Genomic DNA, 8,600 nt, shown 5'->3' with positions numbered 1-8,600 from the left:
GGGACGGGTTGGCAATAATCAAAAAATCCCCCCAATGGAATGTGGATGGCTAAGTCCCCCATGGCATCCTTAGGATCCATGACCAGCCCCAGCAGATTAATGCATTAAAGCCAGAGAATTTGGTGTAACTGGTAGACCCAGGGTAGACATGGGGCACTGGGTAACAGTGCCACAGAGATGATGTAAAGGACCCCCCCCCCAAAAAAAAACTCATCTCTGTAGAATAGAAGGATGGAGCTCTGACTGCAAACCAAATGGCCTGAGTTTGATTAGTGGCTCAGCCACTGAAGGAGCTGGGGTAGAGGTTGGGAGAGTGTGACTTACATCAGATCACCCATCCCAAGGGAGGGATTAGGGTTTTACTTATATCCAAGCCATGATCTATTCTAAGGTATGTTTCCTTGGCTATAGAGAGGTTACCCATCATTCAGTAGCTGGAAAACATAACAAAGTACAATGATGTCTGAAACATCATACTTTCTCTGCCCAGTTAGGGTCTCACTTCCCTGCATACTTAAATGTCTGCCCCCAGACACATATCTGATGTCAGCTCCTAGTTCTTTTCTTTAAAGGGGAGAATGTCAGTCTTAGAGACTGTTAGCCACCAAGGACATTCTCTCTCCCCTTGAAGGGGGGCCATATGCAGAGTTACATCAGGATTTGGCCATACACTCCCTGCCCTCCCCAGGAGAGAGGTGAATGAAGGGACTTATGAGGAATAAGGGCTGATCTCTGCAATCAGAGGTTAGGGGGCCAAAAAAAAAAAGATCTGCAAGCAAGTAAACCTTTAAGAAACCATCCAGTATTAAGTATTGCCATTTGCTGGAAAGCTGTTGAATTTAGCTCATTCGTGGTACAACCTATGTAGGTTTTATTTTTTGTAGAGTTTTTTTATAACCAGCTGTATGAAATGGTTATGGTGTTTGTCTTCTACCTACTGTGTTCTAGTAATATACAGATGTTTAAAAAGAGAACTGTTTGAGATTCTGAGACTCAAGTGCAAGTACTAGAATAGCAAGACTAAATGGCTAAAAATATGGACTTCCATATATCAAGTATGAGACTGACATTTCTCAGAATATTCCCTTTTCTCCAAGGCATGGCAGTCTTGAAGTTAGTATCTATATGTCTGGCAGTATGGGACTTGCCTCCCCTGAAAAAAAAACAACTTTAAGGGATAACAGAAATGTTCAATATTTATTGTTCTCCTGGGCTTGTAATTACAAGTCTCAGAATTACTACAGGGAACCATTAAAAAATTAAAAAAGCAAAATGAATACATTATTATTGCATTCCAGAATCATCAGCTGTGTTTCCACCACTGCACATTACATCACATTACCAAGATCAACCAAGGCCTTCGGTAAAGAAAAAGGGAGGATATCCAAAACTAGCTTTGAAACTTGTATTACAGTTTTCTGCAGAGTAATGTTGCTTAACCTCTTGAATAAACCCTGGTAGTGGAAAGGTCCAGTTTTCTATTAACTGCCTGGTATGTCCCACCCTGTTCATGCACAGGAAACAAAACACACATGTAAATGCTTGTTTTCATTTAAAACGAAAATGTTCAAGTATATAATTGAAGACAAGATATGCATGTTGTACTGAGAAACTTTTCATGTGTATCCATGCATTCAGACACTACATATTCTTTAATTGTTATCAAAACCAGATGGTAAGATAAAACAGTGACTAGGAGTTGTAAAGAAATGATGGATGTTCCTGTAGCACTACAGGTACTGAAAATTAATTTTTATTTTGTTTTAACCCTAAACGACTAGATGGATGAAGACATACTGACGAGATACTGCTTTCTTTCTTTCTTTTTTTTTTTTTTTTGCTTAGATTTGTCTTTCTCACAATGGTTCATAGGTTCATAGGTTCATACTAGGCTATCTGCCCTAGGGCATTTATAAGCCTAGCCAGAATGTGTTTGGCTTTCGCCACCCATTTTAAATTTATTTTGCTATGCCCTTTTTCGAGGTTAGTATACTGTGCCTCTGTCTAACAGTGACACAGAAGTGATACCCGGGTAAACCTACGATCTCCCATCCACTCATCAAGATTCCTCTTGAAGAGAGTCAATGAGGGACTCTGCCTAACCTGGACTGGGATTTTATTCCAGAGTGAAGGGAGCCTCTGGGTTATGAATCTGTCCCTCCAGCATGTCCTATTTATTTCAGTACTGAGGTTCAAGTCTCTCGAGCGCGTAGCTCGATGGGATTTGGATTTTCTGAGGTGCAGCATGTCCATTAATTCCGGGTTGGACATGGCTTTATACATCAGGCACAGATCGCCTCTGAGCAGGCGGTATGCCACTGAGTAGAGCTGGAGTTTCTTTAACCGGGCAGCATATGGCATCTGTTTGAGCCCTTTGATCCTCTTGGTGAGGTACTTTTGGGGTCTTTCCAGTTGCTGCAGGTGTCTGGTAAGGTACATCCCAAAAGGGCATTGTACTCAATTATGGGCCTGATGAGGGATGAGTAAAGAGGCACGATGACCTCCCTGATCTACATGTGAATCCCTTCATGATTAGGTGGGCTATATAAAATGTTTTTCTAACCACTTTGGCCACGTGGTTGTCAAATGAGAGATTGCTATCAACTTGGGTCCCCAGGTCCCTAATTACTTCTTCTGTACTTAATGGATTACCACCTATGTGGTAATTTGTGGGCACTTTGTTTTTGCCAAAGGGGATGACTATACACTTTTTGGCATTTAGCTTGAGGCCATGGCTCTGGCACCAGTTGTCTGTTTCTATGAGGCCCTTTTGGAGGATGCTTGTGTCGGCTGGAGAGTCGATTATGGCACCCAGTTTGCAGTCATCTGCGAACTTGGTCAGACACAGTCCTTCCGTGTTGGCCTGTCCCTCCGAGAAATATATACCGAACAAGAGAGGTCCCAGGACTGAGCCTTGTGGGACACCACTTGTAACTGGTTTGGAGTCTGACATGGCTCCAGCAATTCTAACCATGTGGGTTCTGTCCTTGATCAAGTTTGTAATCCATCTAGTGACATAGGGGTTTATATTTAAGCTGGTGAGCTTATCTATAATGCCCGAGTGGGGTATTGTATCCAAGGCTTTTGCGAGGTCCAGGTAGGCTGTGTGGACCACCTTCCCCTCGTCAATCACCTTGGTGACTGTTTCAAAGAAATCAACCAGGTTTAAGAGGCAATATCTGCCCTTAACAAAGCCAAACTGGGTAGGATCCAGTGTCTGTAGGTCCCCAATATCTTTATTTATGAGGTCCATGATGATCCTTTCCATAGCTTTGCAGACCAAGCTAGTCAGGCTTATGGGGCGATAGTTTCCAGGATCCGTTGAGGCACCACCTTTATGGAGAGGGACCACTGTTGCTGTACGCCACTCTTTGGGTACATATCCTGTAGTAAGGCTGAGATTGAACAGTAGTTTTATGTTTGGGTTTAGCTCTTCTTGGAGTTCATGTAGGACACAGCCCGGGACACCGTCTGGTCCCATTGATGCTGTGTCTTTTGCTTTGGACAGGGCGGCTCTTACCTGAGCATCTGAGATGTCAGGGGCAGCACTCTGCTGGGATAGATATTTGCCCTTTGGTGGGGAGGGGAGAAGTTTGCGCTGAACCTGTCAGCTAGGATGTTGGCAATGTCTGTGGGTTCAGTGTATTTTTCGTCATTTTGGACTAATTCTGAGCATATCTGGGAATTACCACCCAGGTTCCTAACATAACTAAAGAAAGCCTTGTGATTATCCTTAGTGTCCTGTGCAATTTTTCTCTCGAAGCTGGCCTTAGACAATTTTATGAGTGCCCGTAGTTTTTTGCTAATACTGATCAGTGATGCCTTCCCTTTTTGGGATTTTGCTCTATCATTTAGTAGCTTCTTCCTTCTATTGTATAGTTTGTTTATGGCTGGGGTCCACCAGACAGGACGTCTGCCTTTGGAGGATTGGGTCTTGGTTTTATTTGGGATCGCATGATCCATGCATTCCTGAAGGTGTTCATAGAATGCGTTTATAAAGGATTCTGCGGTCTGGGCCATATTTTCCACATGCCCAGGGGCTTTGAAGGATTCCACCTCGGTTTTGAGGAGTGTGAAATTTGCTTTAGAGAAGTTTTTCACTGTGGTTTTCTGGGCAGGGGGTGGGGTCGGGATGTGAATATCCAGTGAGATTAGTTTATGGTCTGATCTTACCAGTGAGGTATACACTTCTGGTCTGGAGCATATAGTCCCCATGTTGGTGATGATCAGGTCCAGTATGTTTTCCCCTCTTGTGGGAGTGGTAACAAGTTGTTCCATAGCATTTGAGTTTATAAATTCTAGGAACCTTTGGGCTAGGGTGTTGGAGCTAGAGTAATGCTCCCAGTCTATGTTTGGGTAGTTGAAGTCACCCAATATAATGGTGTTTGGAGAGACCTTCATATTTTCCGTGTTCTCAGGAAGGCCGAGTGGGGTTCCTGGGTTTGGGAGGGTGGTCTGTAGCAGGCTATAAACTGGAAGGCAGTTTTACCCACTGTTAGTTGCACATGGATAGTCTCTGATGCTTCGTGCTTTGCCACCAACCTGGAGGTGTGGGTATCTTTGATGAATATCGATACTCCCCCTCCTTTTGTGGTTCGGTCCAAGTTTTGGGGCCGAAAAGCATGGTATGAGGTATAACCTGGTAGTGCTGGGGTGCTCTCGGGAGCCCTGAACCAGGTTTCTGTTACTGCACAGATATCGATGTTCTCCATGCTAAGGAGAGTTTTGAGTGCGTGCATCCTGAGGTTTAGACTTCTGGCATTGAGTAGCATTACTCTTAGTTTCTTATCCCTTGTGATACCTATGGAGATGGGTTTGTCTTTTGAGCCTTGCCTAAAAAAGGCACTATGGGGGTAGCAAGAGCCTTTGCCAATATCCAAAAGCCCAGGGGTGACAGGTGCAAGCCATCCCTAGCGAAGCATCGTGGCTTGTCGAGCATATCATCCCAAGCTGACAGGCATTGGATCCCCTTTGAATGACACCAGTATTTAAGCCAATTGTTGAAATTGATCATCTTGTCTTCATATTGTGGCATCATTCTTGGTGAGGGTAAGATGCTACTCAAGGTCAGGGTCATACCGGCCTGGGCTACATGCTCAGAGAGCTCCTTTATGTCTCTTTTCATGTAGTCCAGGGAGGTACGTCTCAGGTCATTCACACCAGCATGGACCTGAGTGCTTGTGTTATGTGGCGGATCCTAGCGCCCGACAGGCTGCTCACCGTGACCCTCTCCTTGTTCAGCCTGGTGAGCGGGACGTCAGTGTGCCTGACGATAGAGTCACCTATTACAAGTGTATCAGGTGTGCTGTTTAGTCTTAAGGGCTGTGACTGTTCGGCACACTGGCTTTGCGAGATATGTGTTGCACGTGTTTTGTTTTGGGGTAGCGGTTGCTTGGGTGTCTGCTTTGGAGGTCTCTGCTGCTTAGGCAGATCTTTATTTAGAGCCTCCGAGTATGTTTTTGTGTGATTATGTGTTTGGTTTGCTGTCGTGGTAGGTCTATGTGAGACTGGAATTGTAGTTAGTGTGGTTTCCTTCTCCTCCTGACTGGTTATGCCAGTACTGAGTTGAGAGAGCTTAGCCTTCAGTTTGGCTATATGGTTGCATCTATCACATGTGTTGGAATTTGTTGGGAGGAGGAGAGGGGTTGTCTGTGTACATGAGGCAGTTGTAACATTGCCTCAAGATTCCCAGATTCACCAGCTGGACCGGAGAGGAGATTGACAACTGACCTTTGGACATGCTAGAATAATATTGGGAATTCCTTAATAATTGAAAACAAGGGCCAGTGGGGAGTGAGGGTGTAGTGCTTTTAATTTTTAGTGCTGACTTATATAATTGCTTTAGTGAGCAAGTGCCAGGTAACTTAAGTGCAATGTGTTACAGGTAACTTAAATGCAAAACGACAAACAGTAACTTTCTTTCAAGTGAAACAAGGAAATAAGTACAGTAAGCAATGCAGATATCACCAGTGATCCACAGAAGCGCTGAGAAGCCGCGTATTAGGTGGAATTAGCTTTCCAGGGAAATAACAAGCAAACAAACAACAAGCATATAAACAAAGCTAGATTCAGCAGGCCTGGATCTAGTCTATGCTACAGCAAACAAGGTGTACCAATTTCAGTAAGATACAGTTCAAATATTCAGGCACTATAAACCTTTAACCAGAAATTCCCAGCTCAGAAGGGCAGAGTCCAGCCTCTTCTCCCACAAGAGTGCAGACCACGAACCTTCTTAATGTAAAATAACTGGCCTGAAGCCCAAGTGCTTAAACCAGAATTAATACACTTTAAGAATAACAGACACTGGGCTCTCAATCAGCAGTTCCCAACTTAGAAGGATGAAAGCTACCTGTCCTGCCACCACAGTGCATGCCACAAACCTTCCTAATGTAAAACAACTGGTCTGAAGCCCAAGTGCTTAATCCAAAAGACTTAGAATGATAGCTACACTTTAATCAAGTTACTACCAAGCAGTAATAAATACAATTGAATACTTTAGAGAATGCCTGGATTAGTGCTCAAATTACACAAACAAAGCTAGATCCAGCAGGCCCGAATCCAGTCTATGCCACAGCAAACAAGGCGCACCAACTTCAGTAAGAAGCAGTTCAGATATGCATGCACTATAAGCCTTTAACCAGAAATTCCCAGCTCAGAAGGGCAGAGTCCAGCCTCTCCTCCCACAAGAGTGCAGACCACGAACCCTCTTAATGTAAAATAACTGGCCTGAAAGCCCAAGTGCTTAAACCAGAATTAATACACTTTTAGAGTAACAGACACTGAGCCCTCAATCAGCAGTTCCCAACCTAGAAGGATGTAAGCTACCTGTTCTGCTACTACAGTGCAGACCACAAACCCTCTCAGTGCAAAACAACTGGTCCGAAGCCCAAGTGTTTAAACCAAAAGGCTTAGAATGAGTTACACCAAGCAATAATAAATACAACTGAGTACTTTTAAGGTGAGGCAAAAGTAAAATAAAGTAGGTAGAAACACAAGTTCAGTAAAAGCAGATGAATTTTTTTTTTTCTGAACAAGTGCTGAGATCAAAGAAACAGATTTGAGTGCTGAAACTAGAAAACTGGCTAGTTATAAGAAAAAAAACTAAGCTAGAAGGCTTCCCTCCAACACAGAAGGGCTTGGGGGCTCAGAAGCCTACAAATAGTCTATACCACTTAACAGGAAAGGCAGGAAACAAGCTTACATTTTTTTTTCTGTTTCCCAGATGCTCTCTTTGTACACAGTAGGAGTGCCTGAAATCAGAATATGATCTCACTGCACTCAGTTGAGTGAGCAAATGAGATGGGCCCAGAAGGAGCATCCAAACACAAATTTACAAGAGGAGCGGGCAGTTTCAAGGCCACTAAGATTAACACCAAAACAAAAACAGGGAGGGTGGGACTAACTGACTAATGCACTCTGTGTCCCTAGAAGCTGAGATTATAATGCCCTATCTACACAATCGGGAACTTCTTTTTGTTCAGTTAGAATGGCAATATTCAAAATTATATTTTTCTTTCAGAATCTCTAGAGTAAGTATCAGTAAGTTTTTATTTTCTTCAGTGGTACTCTGTTGTCTATGTTATTTGCCATATTTTATATTAAATACACTGTAATGTGTCTTGGCTTTTATGCCTACAAAATAGTAGTTTATTTATATTTTCTCTAAGTTATAAAGTTAGAAATCAGTGGCATACACTAGACTTAATTCTTTGGGGTTTTTTTTGTTTGTTTGTTTGTTTTTTGTATCAAGTTTCTTGATTTCTGAAATTTCATTCTCAGCTGTTTACAGACATTACATATCAAAAAAGTAAATCTCCAAAGACTGAAAAGGTTTATGGCACAAAAGGGTAGAGAAAAGGCAGCTGTGGTTCATTTTAAAAGAGATGTGAATCATCAAGGAATCAATAAGTTTATGATTCATTAGGAAACAAAGACATAAGGGCTAGAGACCTCTTGCTATGTATAGTTTTCACTGCCAAAAGTATTAAAATGAGATGGTTATTATGCTGTAATAGCCAGAGAGACAAATTTCTAAAGAAAATATTGTGAGATTTTGCCCAGATCTAAGATGTTGTGCACAGAGAAATCTGAACAGCATATGAATGCTGCAGAGGAGAAATAGCCAAGTCACACTTCATTCACATGTTGCAGTAGAAGGATCACTTTACAGAGAGTAAAATGCACTTTTCGATGAGGAAATTGTGTGTTTATGGTTCATAGGTTACTACTAGGCTAACTGTCCTTGTGGGCCATTTTAAGCTTAGCCAGTTACCCCATGAGAGAATCAAACCCTGCACCTTGTATCTATAAGGTAAACACCTTAACCATTAGGCCACCCTCCCAACCATGTACTTAGTGACTTACTTTTTGATCAATTTAGCCCTATTAGTCATGTGAATTATATTCAAGGGAACCCGAATGTAATATTAATGTAGCAAACATGAATGAATGAATGAATGAATGAATGAATGAACATATAACTGATGTATTAATTATATGAATAAAGATGCATAGCTGATGGATTAATTATATGAATCAAAGTACACAAGTGATAGAATAATTATATGAATCAAAGTGCCATACAAAATAAGCCATCATGG

Source organism: Protopterus annectens, chromosome 14.part0 (assembly GCF_019279795.1).
Source record: "Protopterus annectens isolate FY-2018-M chromosome 14.part0, PAN1.0, whole genome shotgun sequence".
Classification (NCBI taxonomy): domain Eukaryota; kingdom Metazoa; phylum Chordata; order Ceratodontiformes; family Protopteridae; genus Protopterus; species Protopterus annectens.
This window is presented reverse-complemented; position numbering follows the sequence as displayed.